At 50.0% G+C, this 17,413-nt stretch overlaps 10 non-coding genes across 10 annotated transcripts; all 10 read right to left on the reverse strand.

Annotated features, from left to right (window-relative positions):
• Positions 1-136: 136 nt before the first annotated feature.
• Positions 137-220, reverse strand: Trnal-uaa. The gene has a single exon. It is a non-coding gene; the product is annotated as a tRNA-Leu (tRNA).
• Positions 221-2,008: 1,788 nt separating this feature from the next.
• On the reverse strand, positions 2,009-2,092 carry Trnal-uaa. Its single transcript has one exon. It is a non-coding gene; the product is annotated as a tRNA-Leu (tRNA).
• A 1,788-nt stretch (positions 2,093-3,880) lies between these two features.
• Positions 3,881-3,964, reverse strand: Trnal-uaa. Its single transcript has one exon. It is a non-coding gene; the product is annotated as a tRNA-Leu (tRNA).
• Positions 3,965-5,752: 1,788 nt separating this feature from the next.
• Trnal-uaa lies at positions 5,753-5,836 on the reverse strand. Its single transcript has one exon. It is a non-coding gene; the product is annotated as a tRNA-Leu (tRNA).
• A 1,788-nt stretch (positions 5,837-7,624) lies between these two features.
• Trnal-uaa lies at positions 7,625-7,708 on the reverse strand. Its single transcript has one exon. It is a non-coding gene; the product is annotated as a tRNA-Leu (tRNA).
• A 1,788-nt stretch (positions 7,709-9,496) lies between these two features.
• On the reverse strand, positions 9,497-9,580 carry Trnal-uaa. The gene has a single exon. It is a non-coding gene; the product is annotated as a tRNA-Leu (tRNA).
• A 1,788-nt stretch (positions 9,581-11,368) lies between these two features.
• On the reverse strand, positions 11,369-11,452 carry Trnal-uaa. Its single transcript has one exon. It is a non-coding gene; the product is annotated as a tRNA-Leu (tRNA).
• Positions 11,453-13,240: 1,788 nt separating this feature from the next.
• Positions 13,241-13,324, reverse strand: Trnal-uaa. Its single transcript has one exon. It is a non-coding gene; the product is annotated as a tRNA-Leu (tRNA).
• A 1,788-nt stretch (positions 13,325-15,112) lies between these two features.
• Positions 15,113-15,196, reverse strand: Trnal-uaa. The gene has a single exon. It is a non-coding gene; the product is annotated as a tRNA-Leu (tRNA).
• A 1,788-nt stretch (positions 15,197-16,984) lies between these two features.
• Trnal-uaa lies at positions 16,985-17,068 on the reverse strand. The gene has a single exon. It is a non-coding gene; the product is annotated as a tRNA-Leu (tRNA).
• Between the last annotated feature and the right edge of the window lie 345 nt (positions 17,069-17,413).

A 17,413-nucleotide genomic window follows, 5' to 3' on the forward strand; every position in this document is an offset into this window, starting at 1 on the left:
ATGTTCCGCTATTTCTTTTCGACCGCTCGGGCTGTCACTGTCGTCTCTAGTTAAATCTGCATGGCGTGTTTCTGCATAATTTACTTGTTCTGAAAGATCAAGGGAGTATGTTAGTTTCAGAATGTTTAAAATGCATTGTCAAATGTGTGGTTCGAACCCACGCTCCCTTACGGGAACCAGAGCTTAAATCTGGCGCCTTAGACCGCTCGGCCAATCTGACGTGCGAGGAAAGAGCTCCAGAGACTTCAATCTCTAGCAATATCTCAAAGAACCTCGCTGCGAAACCTGTTTCTTTTTTCGGTAGGATGGAATTATGTCAGTTTTAGAAAATTTAAGACGCAATGTCAGACGTGGCGTAGGAAATGCACCCTCCCTTTCGGGAACCAATGTGGCGCGTTGGACCGCATTCTTCCGTCGTTTCCAGTTTGAACTGTAACTAGCAAAACTGTATTTAGTAATAGGAACATTTTCACAATGATGCAAAGAAAACTAGATATTAGCCAACGGCAAATAAGGCCGTTTCCTAGCAACAGCCACGCTGTGCATTACGCACTCGTGGGAAGCCAATGAAATACTTCCCGTGAGGCTCAAACTGTCGTCCATCACTTTACAATACTTAGGCACTGCCCCGGTGGTACCGACGCGTACATACTGAAACGTCTTTGGATCGTCAGTGAGTACTTCATATTAGAAATTTCGTGTTCGCCCTGATGTGCATTAAAGGGCAGATTCTTCAGTAAAAGTTAGTTCTGCGCTCAGTTTCAGTATATGGCCCTAGCAGCACCAGGAAAACGGGTTCAGATGTGCTCGCCTTCCACTCGGCGTTGAGCGCCTACAGCGAGATTGCCTTCGGCCTCTGGCGCCAGGAGGGAAGGCGACACATCACGGCGCAAGCAGCGCGTAGCAGAAGGCGGTGGTGGTGTGTCGGTCAGCATGATTGCTTCCCAAGTAGCTGACCCGGGTTCGAAACCCGGACACCGCACGGAAGTTGTCTTCTTTACTCAGGAGAGTGTTTCCAACGCTCGCGATCGTCGAATTTCCGAACTGTCGTGTTACGAATGGTTTTCCTTCGCCACTCGTCCCGCTCCGCCTAGGCTAGTACGGATTGCAATTCACAGCATCGTGTGTCCCCATGTGTCGACTTGTCTCGACTTTGCTCGGCTGACGCGAAAGCTGACGCTTGCAAATGGGCGTATATGTAGAGGACAGGCGCTAGAAACGACTGGGAGAGACCAACTCGACAAACGCACAACGGACCCTTTCATTTGACTGTGGCCGCAGGTTCGCGAATTTGCGTCCCGAGAGGCAAGAGAGGGGTCAGCGTGCTGGACCGTATCATTACCTCGCAGCAACACCGAAAACTAAGGGAAAAGGCAAAATTAAAGAATCCAACAGCACGCAGACTTCTTAGTTAGCCACCGAGCCGTGTACTAAGCACGTAAAAACGCTGCTTAACTTCGGTGATCGGACGAGAACCCGTGTCGTCAGCGTGGCACACAAGTCGGCGAGAACGTTTCCAGACGTGCGGACATCCTAGTCCTTGTACAGATCACTTGGGATTTGCCTGGCAGTCTCTCGCGCTGCCTTTTAGGGAAGCAATATGGAATAGCCCTTGGTGGGATCTAACCCATAGCCTTCCCGTTGTTAGCATGACACACTAACTTAGTGAGCTTACTGCCCACGCAATACGGCCGCTTCAGAACTCCAGCACCTGAGCCACCGTTTCATCTATCTTTATTAAGGCCTTTCGATTCATTTAAACACGTATGCGTTGCTGTTGAGGTTTTCTCGCTGTCGCTTGGAACCCAGGGCCACAGCACAACAACAACGGAGACGTCCGTGAGAAGAGCTACACCTCGACGCAGGAAAAGTATGTTCCGCTATTTCTTTTCGACCGCTCGGGCTGTCACTGTCGTCTCTAGTTAAATCTGCATGGCGTGTTTCTGCATAATTTACTTGTTCTGAAAGATCAAGGGAGTATGTTAGTTTCAGAATGTTTAAAATGCATTGTCAAATGTGTGGTTCGCACCCACGCTCCCTTACGGGAACCAGAGCTTAAATCTGGCGCCTTAGACCGCTCGGCCAATCTGACGTGCGAGGAAAGAGCTCCAGAGACTTCAATCTCTAGCAATATCTCAAAGAACCTCGCTGCGAAACCTGTTTCTTTTTTCGGTAGGATGGAATTATGTCAGTTTTAGAAAATTTAAGACGCAATGTCAGACGTGGCGTAGGAAATGCACCCTCCCTTTCGGGAACCAATGTGGCGCGTTGGACCGCATTCTTCCGTCGTTTCCAGTTTGAACTGTAACTAGCAAAACTGTATTTAGTAATAGGAACATTTTCACAATGATGCAAAGAAAACTAGATATTAGCCAACGGCAAATAAGGCCGTTTCCTAGCAACAGCCACGCTGTGCATTACGCACTCGTGGGAAGCCAATGAAATACTTCCCGTGAGGCTCAAACTGTCGTCCTTCACTTTACAATACTTAGGCACTGCCCCGGTGGTACCGACGCGTACATACTGAAACGTCTTTGGATCGTCAGTGAGTACTTCATACTAGAAATTTCGTGTTCGCCTTGATGTGCATTAAAGGGCAGATTCTTCAGTAAAAGTTAGTTCTGCGCTCAGTTTCAGTATATGGCCCTAGCAGCACCAGGAAAACGGGTTCAGATGTGCTCGCCTTCCACTCGGCGTTGAGCGCCTACAGCGAGATTGCCTTCGGCCTCTGGCGCCAGGAGGGAAGGCGACACATCACGGCGCAAGCAGCGCGTAGCAGAAGGCGGTGGTGGTGTGTCGGTCAGCATGATCGCTTCCCAAGTAGCTGACCCGGGTTCGAAACCCGGACACCGCACGGAAGTTGTCTTCTTTACTCAGGAGAGTGTTTCCAACGCTCGCGATCGTCGAATTTCCGAACTGTCGTGTTACGAATGGTTTTCCTTCGCCACTCGTCCCGCTCCGCCTAGGCTAGTACGGATTGCAATTCACAGCATCGTGTGTCCCCATGTGTCGACTTGTCTCGACTTTGCTCGGCTGACGCGAAAGCTGACGCTTGCAAATGGGCGTATATGTAGAGGACAGGCGCTAGAAACGACTGGGAGAGACCAACTCGACAAACGCACAACGGACCCTTTCATTTGACTGTGGCCGCAGGTTCGCGAATTTGCGTCCCGAGAGGCAAGAGAGGGGTCAGCGTGCTGGACCGTATCATTACCTCGCAGCAACACCGAAAACTAAGGGAAAAGGCAAAATTAAAGAATCCAACAGCACGCAGACTTCTTAGTTAGCCACCGAGCCGTGTACTAAGCACGTAAAAACGCTGCTTAACTTCGGTGATCGGACGAGAACCCGTGTCGTCAGCGTGGCACACAAGTCGGCGAGAACGTTTCCAGACGTGCGGACATCCTAGTCCTTGTACAGATCACTTGGGATTTGCCTGGCAGTCTCTCGCGCTGCCTTTTAGGGAAGCAATATGGAATAGCCCTTGGTGGGATCTAACCCATAGCCTTCCCGTTGTTAGCATGACACACTAACTTAGTGAGCTTACTGCCCACGCAATACGGCCGCTTCAGAACTCCAGCACCTGAGCCACCGTTTCATCTATCTTTATTAAGGCCTTTCGATTCATTTAAACACGTATGCGTTGCTGTTGAGGTTTTCTCGCTGTCGCTTGGAACCCAGGGCCACAGCACAACAACAACGGAGACGTCCGTGAGAAGAGCTACACCTCGACGCAGGAAAAGTATGTTCCGCTATTTCTTTTCGACCGCTCGGGCTGTCACTGTCGTCTCTAGTTAAATCTGCATGGCGTGTTTCTGCATAATTTACTTGTTCTGAAAGATCAAGGGAGTATGTTAGTTTCAGAATGTTTAAAATGCATTGTCAAATGTGTGGTTCGCACCCACGCTCCCTTACGGGAACCAGAGCTTAAATCTGGCGCCTTAGACCGCTCGGCCAATCTGACGTGCGAGGAAAGAGCTCCAGAGACTTCAATCTCTAGCAATATCTCAAAGAACCTCGCTGCGAAACCTGTTTCTTTTTTCGGTAGGATGGAATTATGTCAGTTTTAGAAAATTTAAGACGCAATGTCAGACGTGGCGTAGGAAATGCACCCTCCCTTTCGGGAACCAATGTGGCGCGTTGGACCGCATTCTTCCGTCGTTTCCAGTTTGAACTGTAACTAGCAAAACTGTATTTAGTAATAGGAACATTTTCACAATGATGCAAAGAAAACTAGATATTAGCCAACGGCAAATAAGGCCGTTTCCTAGCAACAGCCACGCTGTGCATTACGCACTCGTGGGAAGCCAATGAAATACTTCCCGTGAGGCTCAAACTGTCGTCCTTCACTTTACAATACTTAGGCACTGCCCCGGTGGTACCGACGCGTACATACTGAAACGTCTTTGGATCGTCAGTGAGTACTTCATACTAGAAATTTCGTGTTCGCCCTGATGTGCATTAAAGGGCAGATTCTTCAGTAAAAGTTAGTTCTGCGCTCAGTTTCAGTATATGGCCCTAGCAGCACCAGGAAAACGGGTTCAGATGTGCTCGCCTTCCACTCGGCGTTGAGCGCCTACAGCGAGATTGCCTTCGGCCTCTGGCGCCAGGAGGGAAGGCGACACATCACGGCGCAAGCAGCGCGTAGCAGAAGGCGGTGGTGGTGTGTCGGTCAGCATGATCGCTTCCCAAGTAGCTGACCCGGGTTCGAAACCCGGACACCGCACGGAAGTTGTCTTCTTTACTCAGGAGAGTGTTTCCAACGCTCGCGATCGTCGAATTTCCGAACTGTCGTGTTACGAATGGTTTTCCTTCGCCACTCGTCCCGCTCCGCGTAGGCTAGTACGGATTGCAATTCACAGCATCGTGTGTCCCCATGTGTCGACTTGTCTCGACTTTGCTCGGCTGACGCGAAAGCTGACGCTTGCAAATGGGCGTATATGTAGAGGATAGGCGCTAGAAACGACTGGGAGAGACCAACTCGACAAACGCACAACGGACCCTTTCATTTGACTGTGGCCGCAGGTTCGCGAATTTGCGTCCCGAGAGGCAAGAGAGGGGTAGGCGTGCTGGACCGTATCATTACCTCGCAGCAACACCGAAAACTAAGGGAAAAGGCAAAATTAAAGAATCCAACAGCACGCAGACTTCTTAGTTAGCCACCGAGCCGTGTACTAAGCACGTAAAAACGCTGCTTAACTTCGGTGATCGGACGAGAACCCGTGTCGCCAGCGTGGCACACAAGTCGGCGAGAACGTTTCCAGACGTGCGGACATCCTAGTCCTTGTACAGATCACTTGGGATTTGCCTGGCAGTCTCTCGCGCTGCCTTTTAGGGAAGCAATATGGAATAGCCCTTGGTGGGATCTAACCCATAGCCTTCCCGTTGTTAGCATGACACACTAACTTAGTGAGCTTACTGCCCACGCAATACGGCCGCTTCAGAACTCCAGCACCTGAGCCACCGTTTCATCTATCTTTATTAAGGCCTTTCGATTCATTTAAACACGTATGCGTTGCTGTTGAGGTTTTCTCGCTGTCGCTTGGAACCCAGGGCCACAGCACAACAACAACGGAGACGTCCGTGAGAAGAGCTACACCTCGACGCAGGAAAAGTATGTTCCGCTATTTCTTTTCGACCGCTCGGGCTGTCACTGTCGTCTCTAGTTAAATCTGCATGGCGTGTTTCTGCATAATTTACTTGTTCTGAAAGATCAAGGGAGTATGTTAGTTTCAGAATGTTTAAAATGCATTGTCAAATGTGTGGTTCGCACCCACGCTCCCTTACGGGAACCAGAGCTTAAATCTGGCGCCTTAGACCGCTCGGCCAATCTGACGTGCGAGGAAAGAGCTCCAGAGACTTCAATCTCTAGCAATATCTCAAAGAACCTCGCTGCGAAACCTGTTTCTTTTTTCGGTAGGATGGAATTATGTCAGTTTTAGAAAATTTAAGACGCAATGTCAGACGTGGCGTAGGAAATGCACCCTCCCTTTCGGGAACCAATGTGGCGCGTTGGACCGCATTCTTCCGTCGTTTCCAGTTTGAACTGTAACTAGCAAAACTGTATTTAGTAATAGGAACATTTTCACAATGATGCAAAGAAAACTAGATATTAGCCAACGGCAAATAAGGCCGTTTCCTAGCAACAGCCACGCTGTGCATTACGCACTCGTGGGAAGCCAATGAAATACTTCCCGTGAGGCTCAAACTGTCGTCCTTCACTTTACAATACTTAGGCACTGCCCCGGTGGTACCGACGCGTACATACTGAAACGTCTTTGGATCGTCAGTGAGTACTTCATACTAGAAATTTCGTGTTCGCCCTGATGTGCATTAAAGGGCAGATTCTTCAGTAAAAGTTAGTTCTGCGCTCAGTTTCAGTATATGGCCCTAGCAGCACCAGGAAAACGGGTTCAGATGTGCTCGCCTTCCACTCGGCGTTGAGCGCCTACAGCGAGATTGCCTTCGGCCTCTGGCGCCAGGAGGGAAGGCGACACATCACGGCGCAAGCAGCGCGTAGCAGAAGGCGGTGGTGGTGTGTCGGTCAGCATGATTGCTTCCCAAGTAGCTGACCCGGGTTCGAAACCCGGACACCGCACGGAAGTTGTCTTCTTTACTCAGGAGAGTGTTTCCAACGCTCGCGATCGTCGAATTTCCGAACTGTCGTGTTACGAATGGTTTTCCTTCGCCACTCGTCCCGCTCCGCCTAGGCTAGTACGGATTGCAATTCACAGCATCGTGTGTCCCCATGTGTCGACTTGTCTCGACTTTGCTCGGCTGACGCGAAAGCTGACGCTTGCAAATGGGCGTATATGTAGAGGATAGGCGCTAGAAACGACTGGGAGAGACCAACTCGACAAACGCACAACGGACCCTTTCATTTGACTGTGGCCGCAGGTTCGCGAATTTGCGTCCCGAGAGGCAAGAGAGGGGTAGGCGTGCTGGACCGTATCATTACCTCGCAGCAACACCGAAAACTAAGGGAAAAGGCAAAATTAAAGAATCCAACAGCACGCAGACTTCTTAGTTAGCCACCGAGCCGTGTACTAAGCACGTAAAAACGCTGCTTAACTTCGGTGATCGGACGAGAACCCGTGTCGCCAGCGTGGCACACAAGTCGGCGAGAACGTTTCCAGACGTGCGGACATCCTAGTCCTTGTACAGATCACTTGGGATTTGCCTGGCAGTCTCTCGCGCTGCCTTTTAGGGAAGCAATATGGAATAGCCCTTGGTGGGATCTAACCCATAGCCTTCCCGTTGTTAGCATGACACACTAACTTAGTGAGCTTACTGCCCACGCAATACGGCCGCTTCAGAACTCCAGCACCTGAGCCACCGTTTCATCTATCTTTATTAAGGCCTTTCGATTCATTTAAACACGTATGCGTTGCTGTTGAGGTTTTCTCGCTGTCGCTTGGAACCCAGGGCCACAGCACAACAACAACGGAGACGTCCGTGAGAAGAGCTACACCTCGACGCAGGAAAAGTATGTTCCGCTATTTCTTTTCGACCGCTCGGGCTGTCACTGTCGTCTCTAGTTAAATCTGCATGGCGTGTTTCTGCATAATTTACTTGTTCTGAAAGATCAAGGGAGTATGTTAGTTTCAGAATGTTTAAAATGCATTGTCAAATGTGTGGTTCGCACCCACGCTCCCTTACGGGAACCAGAGCTTAAATCTGGCGCCTTAGACCGCTCGGCCAATTTGACGTGCGAGGAAAGAGCTCCAGAGACTTCAATCTCTAGCAATATCTCAAAGAACCTCGCTACGAAACCTGTTTCTTTTTTCGGTAGGATGGAATTATGTCAGTTTTAGAAAATTTAAGACGCAATGTCAGACGTGGCGTAGGAAATGCACCCTCCCTTTCGGGAACCAATGTGGCGCGTTGGACCGCATTCTTCCGTCGTTTCCAGTTTGAACTGTAACTAGCAAAACTGTATTTAGTAATAGGAACATTTTCACAATGATGCAAAGAAAACTAGATATTAGCCAACGGCAAATAAGGCCGTTTCCTAGCAACAGCCACGCTGTGCATTACGCACTCGTGGGAAGCCAATGAAATACTTCCCGTGAGGCTCAAACTGTCGTCCTTCACTTTACAATACTTAGGCACTGCCCCGGTGGTACCGACGCGTACATACTGAAACGTCTTTGGATCGTCAGTGAGTACTTCATACTAGAAATTTCGTGTTCGCCCTGATGTGCATTAAAGGGCAGATTCTTCAGTAAAAGTTAGTTCTGCGCTCAGTTTCAGTATATGGCCCTAGCAGCACCAGGAAAACGGGTTCAGATGTGCTCGCCTTCCACTCGGCGTTGAGCGCCTACAGCGAGATTGCCTTCGGCCTCTGGCGCCAGGAGGGAAGGCGACACATCACGGCGCAAGCAGCGCGTAGCAGAAGGCGGTGGTGGTGTGTCGGTCAGCATGATTGCTTCCCAAGTAGCTGACCCGGGTTCGAAACCCGGACACCGCACGGAAGTTGTCTTCTTTACTCAGGAGAGTGTTTCCAACGCTCGCGATCGTCGAATTTCCGAACTGTCGTGTTACGAATGGTTTTCCTTCGCCACTCGTCCCGCTCCGCCTAGGCTAGTACGGATTGCAATTCACAGCATCGTGTGTCCCCATGTGTCGACTTGTCTCGACTTTGCTCGGCTGACGCGAAAGCTGACGCTTGCAAATGGGCGTATATGTAGAGGATAGGCGCTAGAAACGACTGGGAGAGACCAACTCGACAAACGCACAACGGACCCTTTCATTTGACTGTGGCCGCAGGTTCGCGAATTTGCGTCCCGAGAGGCAAGAGAGGGGTAGGCGTGCTGGACCGTATCATTACCTCGCAGCAACACCGAAAACTAAGGGAAAAGGCAAAATTAAAGAATCCAACAGCACGCAGACTTCTTAGTTAGCCACCGAGCCGTGTACTAAGCACGTAAAAACGCTGCTTAACTTCGGTGATCGGACGAGAACCCGTGTCGCCAGCGTGGCACACAAGTCGGCGAGAACGTTTCCAGACGTGCGGACATCCTAGTCCTTGTACAGATCACTTGGGATTTGCCTGGCAGTCTCTCGCGCTGCCTTTTAGGGAAGCAATATGGAATAGCCCTTGGTGGGATCTAACCCATAGCCTTCCCGTTGTTAGCATGACACACTAACTTAGTGAGCTTACTGCCCACGCAATACGGCCGCTTCAGAACTCCAGCACCTGAGCCACCGTTTCATCTATCTTTATTAAGGCCTTTCGATTCATTTAAACACGTATGCGTTGCTGTTGAGGTTTTCTCGCTGTCGCTTGGAACCCAGGGCCACAGCACAACAACAACGGAGACGTCCGTGAGAAGAGCTACACCTCGACGCAGGAAAAGTATGTTCCGCTATTTCTTTTCGACCGCTCGGGCTGTCACTGTCGTCTCTAGTTAAATCTGCATGGCGTGTTTCTGCATAATTTACTTGTTCTGAAAGATCAAGGGAGTATGTTAGTTTCAGAATGTTTAAAATGCATTGTCAAATGTGTGGTTCGCACCCACGCTCCCTTACGGGAACCAGAGCTTAAATCTGGCGCCTTAGACCGCTCGGCCAATTTGACGTGCGAGGAAAGAGCTCCAGAGACTTCAATCTCTAGCAATATCTCAAAGAACCTCGCTACGAAACCTGTTTCTTTTTTCGGTAGGATGGAATTATGTCAGTTTTAGAAAATTTAAGACGCAATGTCAGACGTGGCGTAGGAAATGCACCCTCCCTTTCGGGAACCAATGTGGCGCGTTGGACCGCATTCTTCCGTCGTTTCCAGTTTGAACTGTAACTAGCAAAACTGTATTTAGTAATAGGAACATTTTCACAATGATGCAAAGAAAACTAGATATTAGCCAACGGCAAATAAGGCCGTTTCCTAGCAACAGCCACGCTGTGCATTACGCACTCGTGGGAAGCCAATGAAATACTTCCCGTGAGGCTCAAACTGTCGTCCTTCACTTTACAATACTTAGGCACTGCCCCGGTGGTACCGACGCGTACATACTGAAACGTCTTTGGATCGTCAGTGAGTACTTCATACTAGAAATTTCGTGTTCGCCCTGATGTGCATTAAAGGGCAGATTCTTCAGTAAAAGTTAGTTCTGCGCTCAGTTTCAGTATATGGCCCTAGCAGCACCAGGAAAACGGGTTCAGATGTGCTCGCCTTCCACTCGGCGTTGAGCGCCTACAGCGAGATTGCCTTCGGCCTCTGGCGCCAGGAGGGAAGGCGACACATCACGGCGCAAGCAGCGCGTAGCAGAAGGCGGTGGTGGTGTGTCGGTCAGCATGATTGCTTCCCAAGTAGCTGACCCGGGTTCGAAACCCGGACACCGCACGGAAGTTGTCTTCTTTACTCAGGAGAGTGTTTCCAACGCTCGCGATCGTCGAATTTCCGAACTGTCGTGTTACGAATGGTTTTCCTTCGCCACTCGTCCCGCTCCGCCTAGGCTAGTACGGATTGCAATTCACAGCATCGTGTGTCCCCATGTGTCGACTTGTCTCGACTTTGCTCGGCTGACGCGAAAGCTGACGCTTGCAAATGGGCGTATATGTAGAGGATAGGCGCTAGAAACGACTGGGAGAGACCAACTCGACAAACGCACAACGGACCCTTTCATTTGACTGTGGCCGCAGGTTCGCGAATTTGCGTCCCGAGAGGCAAGAGAGGGGTAGGCGTGCTGGACCGTATCATTACCTCGCAGCAACACCGAAAACTAAGGGAAAAGGCAAAATTAAAGAATCCAACAGCACGCAGACTTCTTAGTTAGCCACCGAGCCGTGTACTAAGCACGTAAAAACGCTGCTTAACTTCGGTGATCGGACGAGAACCCGTGTCGCCAGCGTGGCACACAAGTCGGCGAGAACGTTTCCAGACGTGCGGACATCCTAGTCCTTGTACAGATCACTTGGGATTTGCCTGGCAGTCTCTCGCGCTGCCTTTTAGGGAAGCAATATGGAATAGCCCTTGGTGGGATCTAACCCATAGCCTTCCCGTTGTTAGCATGACACACTAACTTAGTGAGCTTACTGCCCACGCAATACGGCCGCTTCAGAACTCCAGCACCTGAGCCACCGTTTCATCTATCTTTATTAAGGCCTTTCGATTCATTTAAACACGTATGCGTTGCTGTTGAGGTTTTCTCGCTGTCGCTTGGAACCCAGGGCCACAGCACAACAACAACGGAGACGTCCGTGAGAAGAGCTACACCTCGACGCAGGAAAAGTATGTTCCGCTATTTCTTTTCGACCGCTCGGGCTGTCACTGTCGTCTCTAGTTAAATCTGCATGGCGTGTTTCTGCATAATTTACTTGTTCTGAAAGATCAAGGGAGTATGTTAGTTTCAGAATGTTTAAAATGCATTGTCAAATGTGTGGTTCGCACCCACGCTCCCTTACGGGAACCAGAGCTTAAATCTGGCGCCTTAGACCGCTCGGCCAATCTGACGTGCGAGGAAAGAGCTCCAGAGACTTCAATCTCTAGCAATATCTCAAAGAACCTCGCTACGAAACCTGTTTCTTTTTTCGGTAGGATGGAATTATGTCAGTTTTAGAAAATTTAAGACGCAATGTCAGACGTGGCGTAGGAAATGCACCCTCCCTTTCGGGAACCAATGTGGCGCGTTGGACCGCATTCTTCCGTCGTTTCCAGTTTGAACTGTAACTAGCAAAACTGTATTTAGTAATAGGAACATTTTCACAATGATGCAAAGAAAACTAGATATTAGCCAACGGCAAATAAGGCCGTTTCCTAGCAACAGCCACGCTGTGCATTACGCACTCGTGGGAAGCCAATGAAATACTTCCCGTGAGGCTCAAACTGTCGTCCTTCACTTTACAATACTTAGGCACTGCCCCGGTGGTACCGACGCGTACATACTGAAACGTCTTTGGATCGTCAGTGAGTACTTCATACTAGAAATTTCGTGTTCGCCCTGATGTGCATTAAAGGGCAGATTCTTCAGTAAAAGTTAGTTCTGCGCTCAGTTTCAGTATATGGCCCTAGCAGCACCAGGAAAACGGGTTCAGATGTGCTCGCCTTCCACTCGGCGTTGAGCGCCTACAGCGAGATTGCCTTCGGCCTCTGGCGCCAGGAGGGAAGGCGACACATCACGGCGCAAGCAGCGCGTAGCAGAAGGCGGTGGTGGTGTGTCGGTCAGCATGATTGCTTCCCAAGTAGCTGACCCGGGTTCGAAACCCGGACACCGCACGGAAGTTGTCTTCTTTACTCAGGAGAGTGTTTCCAACGCTCGCGATCGTCGAATTTCCGAACTGTCGTGTTACGAATGGTTTTCCTTCGCCACTCGTCCCGCTCCGCCTAGGCTAGTACGGATTGCAATTCACAGCATCGTGTGTCCCCATGTGTCGACTTGTCTCGACTTTGCTCGGCTGACGCGAAAGCTGACGCTTGCAAATGGGCGTATATGTAGAGGATAGGCGCTAGAAACGACTGGGAGAGACCAACTCGACAAACGCACAACGGACCCTTTCATTTGACTGTGGCCGCAGGTTCGCGAATTTGCGTCCCGAGAGGCAAGAGAGGGGTCAGCGTGCTGGACCGTATCATTACCTCGCAGCAACACCGAAAACTAAGGGAAAAGGCAAAATTAAAGAATCCAACAGCACGCAGACTTCTTAGTTAGCCACCGAGCCGTGTACTAAGCACGTAAAAACGCTGCTTAACTTCGGTGATCGGACGAGAACCCGTGTCGCCAGCGTGGCACACAAGTCGGCGAGAACGTTTCCAGACGTGCGGACATCCTAGTCCTTGTACAGATCACTTGGGATTTGCCTGGCAGTCTCTCGCGCTGCCTTTTAGGGAAGCAATATGGAATAGCCCTTGGTGGGATCTAACCCATAGCCTTCCCGTTGTTAGCATGACACACTAACTTAGTGAGCTTACTGCCCACGCAATACGGCCGCTTCAGAACTCCAGCACCTGAGCCACCGTTTCATCTATCTTTATTAAGGCCTTTCGATTCATTTAAACACGTATGCGTTGCTGTTGAGGTTTTCTCGCTGTCGCTTGGAACCCAGGGCCACAGCACAACAACAACGGAGACGTCCGTGAGAAGAGCTACACCTCGACGCAGGAAAAGTATGTTCCGCTATTTCTTTTCGACCGCTCGGGCTGTCACTGTCGTCTCTAGTTAAATCTGCATGGCGTGTTTCTGCATAATTTACTTGTTCTGAAAGATCAAGGGAGTATGTTAGTTTCAGAATGTTTAAAATGCATTGTCAAATGTGTGGTTCGCACCCACGCTCCCTTACGGGAACCAGAGCTTAAATCTGGCGCCTTAGACCGCTCGGCCAATCTGACGTGCGAGGAAAGAGCTCCAGAGACTTCAATCTCTAGCAATATCTCAAAGAACCTCGCTACGAAACCTGTTTCTTTTTTCGGTAGGATGGAATTATGTCAGTTTTAGAAAATTTAAGACGCAATGTCAGACGTGGCGTAGGAAATGCACCCTCCCTTTCGGGAACCAATGTGGCGCGTTGGACCGCATTCTTCCGTCGTTTCCAGTTTGAACTGTAACTAGCAAAACTGTATTTAGTAATAGGAACATTTTCACAATGATGCAAAGAAAACTAGATATTAGCCAACGGCAAATAAGGCCGTTTCCTAGCAACAGCCACGCTGTGCATTACGCACTCGTGGGAAGCCAATGAAATACTTCCCGTGAGGCTCAAACTGTCGTCCTTCACTTTACAATACTTAGGCACTGCCCCGGTGGTACCGACGCGTACATACTGAAACGTCTTTGGATCGTCAGTGAGTACTTCATACTAGAAATTTCGTGTTCGCCCTGATGTGCATTAAAGGGCAGATTCTTCAGTAAAAGTTAGTTCTGCGCTCAGTTTCAGTATATGGCCCTAGCAGCACCAGGAAAACGGGTTCAGATGTGCTCGCCTTCCACTCGGCGTTGAGCGCCTACAGCGAGATTGCCTTCGGCCTCTGGCGCCAGGAGGGAAGGCGACACATCACGGCGCAAGCAGCGCGTAGCAGAAGGCGGTGGTGGTGTGTCGGTCAGCATGATTGCTTCCCAAGTAGCTGACCCGGGTTCGAAACCCGGACACCGCACGGAAGTTGTCTTCTTTACTCAGGAGAGTGTTTCCAACGCTCGCGATCGTCGAATTTCCGAACTGTCGTGTTACGAATGGTTTTCCTTCGCCACTCGTCCCGCTCCGCCTAGGCTAGTACGGATTGCAATTCACAGCATCGTGTGTCCCCATGTGTCGACTTGTCTCGACTTTGCTCGGCTGACGCGAAAGCTGACGCTTGCAAATGGGCGTATATGTAGAGGATAGGCGCTAGAAACGACTGGGAGAGACCAACTCGACAAACGCACAACGGACCCTTTCATTTGACTGTGGCCGCAGGTTCGCGAATTTGCGTCCCGAGAGGCAAGAGAGGGGTCAGCGTGCTGGACCGTATCATTACCTCGCAGCAACACCGAAAACTAAGGGAAAAGGCAAAATTAAAGAATCCAACAGCACGCAGACTTCTTAGTTAGCCACCGAGCCGTGTACTAAGCACGTAAAAACGCTGCTTAACTTCGGTGATCGGACGAGAACCCGTGTCGCCAGCGTGGCACACAAGTCGGCGAGAACGTTTCCAGACGTGCGGACATCCTAGTCCTTGTACAGATCACTTGGGATTTGCCTGGCAGTCTCTCGCGCTGCCTTTTAGGGAAGCAATATGGAATAGCCCTTGGTGGGATCTAACCCATAGCCTTCCCGTTGTTAGCATGACACACTAACTTAGTGAGCTTACTGCCCACGCAATACGGCCGCTTCAGAACTCCAGCACCTGAGCCACCGTTTCATCTATCTTTATTAAGGCCTTTCGATTCATTTAAACACGTATGCGTTGCTGTTGAGGTTTTCTCGCTGTCGCTTGGAACCCAGGGCCACAGCACAACAACAACGGAGACGTCCGTGAGAAGAGCTACACCTCGACGCAGGAAAAGTATGTTCCGCTATTTCTTTTCGACCGCTCGGGCTGTCACTGTCGTCTCTAGTTAAATCTGCATGGCGTGTTTCTGCATAATTTACTTGTTCTGAAAGATCAAGGGAGTATGTTAGTTTCAGAATGTTTAAAATGCATTGTCAAATGTGTGGTTCGCACCCACGCTCCCTTACGGGAACCAGAGCTTAAATCTGGCGCCTTAGACCGCTCGGCCAATCTGACGTGCGAGGAAAGAGCTCCAGAGACTTCAATCTCTAGCAATATCTCAAAGAACCTCGCTACGAAACCTGTTTCTTTTTTCGGTAGGATGGAATTATGTCAGTTTTAGAAAATTTAAGACGCAATGTCAGACGTGGCGTAGGAAATGCACCCTCCCTTTCGGGAACCAATGTGGCGCGTTGGACCGCATTCTTCCGTCGTTTCCAGTTTGAACTGTAACTAGCAAAACTGTATTTAGTAATAGGAACATTTTCACAATGATGCAAAGAAAACTAGATATTAGCCAACGGCAAATAAGGCCGTTTCCTAGCAACAGCCACGCTGTGCATTACGCACTCGTGGGAAGCCAATGAAATACTTCCCGTGAGGCTCAAACTGTCGTCCTTCACTTTACAATACTTAGGCACTGCCCCGGTGGTACCGACGCGTACATACTGAAACGTCTTTGGATCGTCAGTGAGTACTTCATACTAGAAATTTCGTGTTCGCCCTGATGTGCATTAAAGGGCAGATTCTTCAGTAAAAGTTAGTTCTGCGCTCAGTTTCAGTATATGGCCCTAGCAGCACCAGGAAAACGGGTTCAGATGTGCTCGCCTTCCACTCGGCGTTGAGCGCCTACAGCGAGATTGCCTTCGGCCTCTGGCGCCAGGAGGGAAGGCGACACATCACGGCGCAAGCAGCGCGTAGCAGAAGGCGGTGGTGGTGTGTCGGTCAGCATGATTGCTTCCCAAGTAGCTGACCCGGGTTCGAAACCCGGACACCGCACGGAAGTTGTCTTCTTTACTCAGGAGAGTGTTTCCAACGCTCGCGATCGTCGAATTTCCGAACTGTCGTGTTACGAATGGTTTTCCTTCGCCACTCGTCCCGCTCCGCCTAGGCTAGTACGGATTGCAATTCACAGCATCGTGTGTCCCCATGTGTCGACTTGTCTCGACTTTGCTCGGCTGACGCGAAAGCTGACGCTTGCAAATGGGCGTATATGTAGAGGATAGGCGCTAGAAACGACTGGGAGAGACCAACTCGACAAACGCACAACGGACCCTTTCATTTGACTGTGGCCGCAGGTTCGCGAATTTGCGTCCCGAGAGGCAAGAGAGGGGTCAGCGTGCTGGACCGTATCATTACCTCGCAGCAACACCGAAAACTAAGGGAAAAGGCAAAATTAAAGAATCCAACAGCACGCAGACTTCTTAGTTAGCCACCGAGCCGTGTACTAAGCACGTAAAAACGCTGCTTAACTTCGGTGATCGGACGAGAACCCGTGTCGCCAGCGTGGCACACAAGTCGGCGAGAACGTTTCCAGACGTGCGGACATCCTAGTCCTTGTACAGATCACTTGGGATTTGCCTGGCAGTCTCTCGCGCTGCCTTTTAGGGAAGCAATATGGAATAGCCCTTGGTGGGATCTAACCCATAGCCTTCCCGTTGTTAGCATGACACACTAACTTAGTGAGCTTACTGCCCACGCAATACGGCCGCTTCAGAACTCCAGCACCTGAGCCACCGTTTCATCTATCTTTATTAAGGCCTTTCGATTCATTTAAACACGTATGCGTTGCTGTTGAGGTTTTCTCGCTGTCGCTTGGAACCCAGGGCCACAGCACAACAACAACGGAGACGTCCGTGAGAAGAGCTACACCTCGACGCAGGAAAAGTATGTTCCGCTATTTCTTTTCGACCGCTCGGGCTGTCACTGTCGTCTCTAGTTAAATCTGCATGGCGTGTTTCTGCATAATTTACTTGTTCTGAAAGATCAAGGGAGTATGTTAGTTTCAGAATGTTTAAAATGCATTGTCAAATGTGTGGTTCGCACCCACGCTCCCTTACGGGAACCAGAGCTTAAATCTGGCGCCTTAGACCGCTCGGCCAATCTGACGTGCGAGGAAAGAGCTCCAGAGACTTCAATCTCTAGCAATATCTCAAAGAACCTCGCTGCGAAACCTGTTTCTTTTTTCGGTAGGATGGAATTATGTCAGTTTTAGAAAATTTAAGACGCAATGTCAGACGTGGCGTAGGAAATGAACCCTCCCTTTCGGGAACCAATGTGGCGCGTTGGACCGCATTCTTCCGTCGTTTCCAGTTTGAACTGTAACTAGCAAAACTGTATTTAGTAATAGGAACATTTTCACAATGATGCAAAGAAAACTAGATATTAGCCAACGGCAAATAAGGCCGTTTCCTAGCAACAGCCACGCTGTGCATTACGCACTCGTGGGAAGCC

The sequence above is a fragment of the Schistocerca americana genome, chromosome 7 (assembly GCF_021461395.2).
Source record: "Schistocerca americana isolate TAMUIC-IGC-003095 chromosome 7, iqSchAmer2.1, whole genome shotgun sequence".
NCBI classification, from domain to species: domain Eukaryota; kingdom Metazoa; phylum Arthropoda; class Insecta; order Orthoptera; family Acrididae; genus Schistocerca; species Schistocerca americana.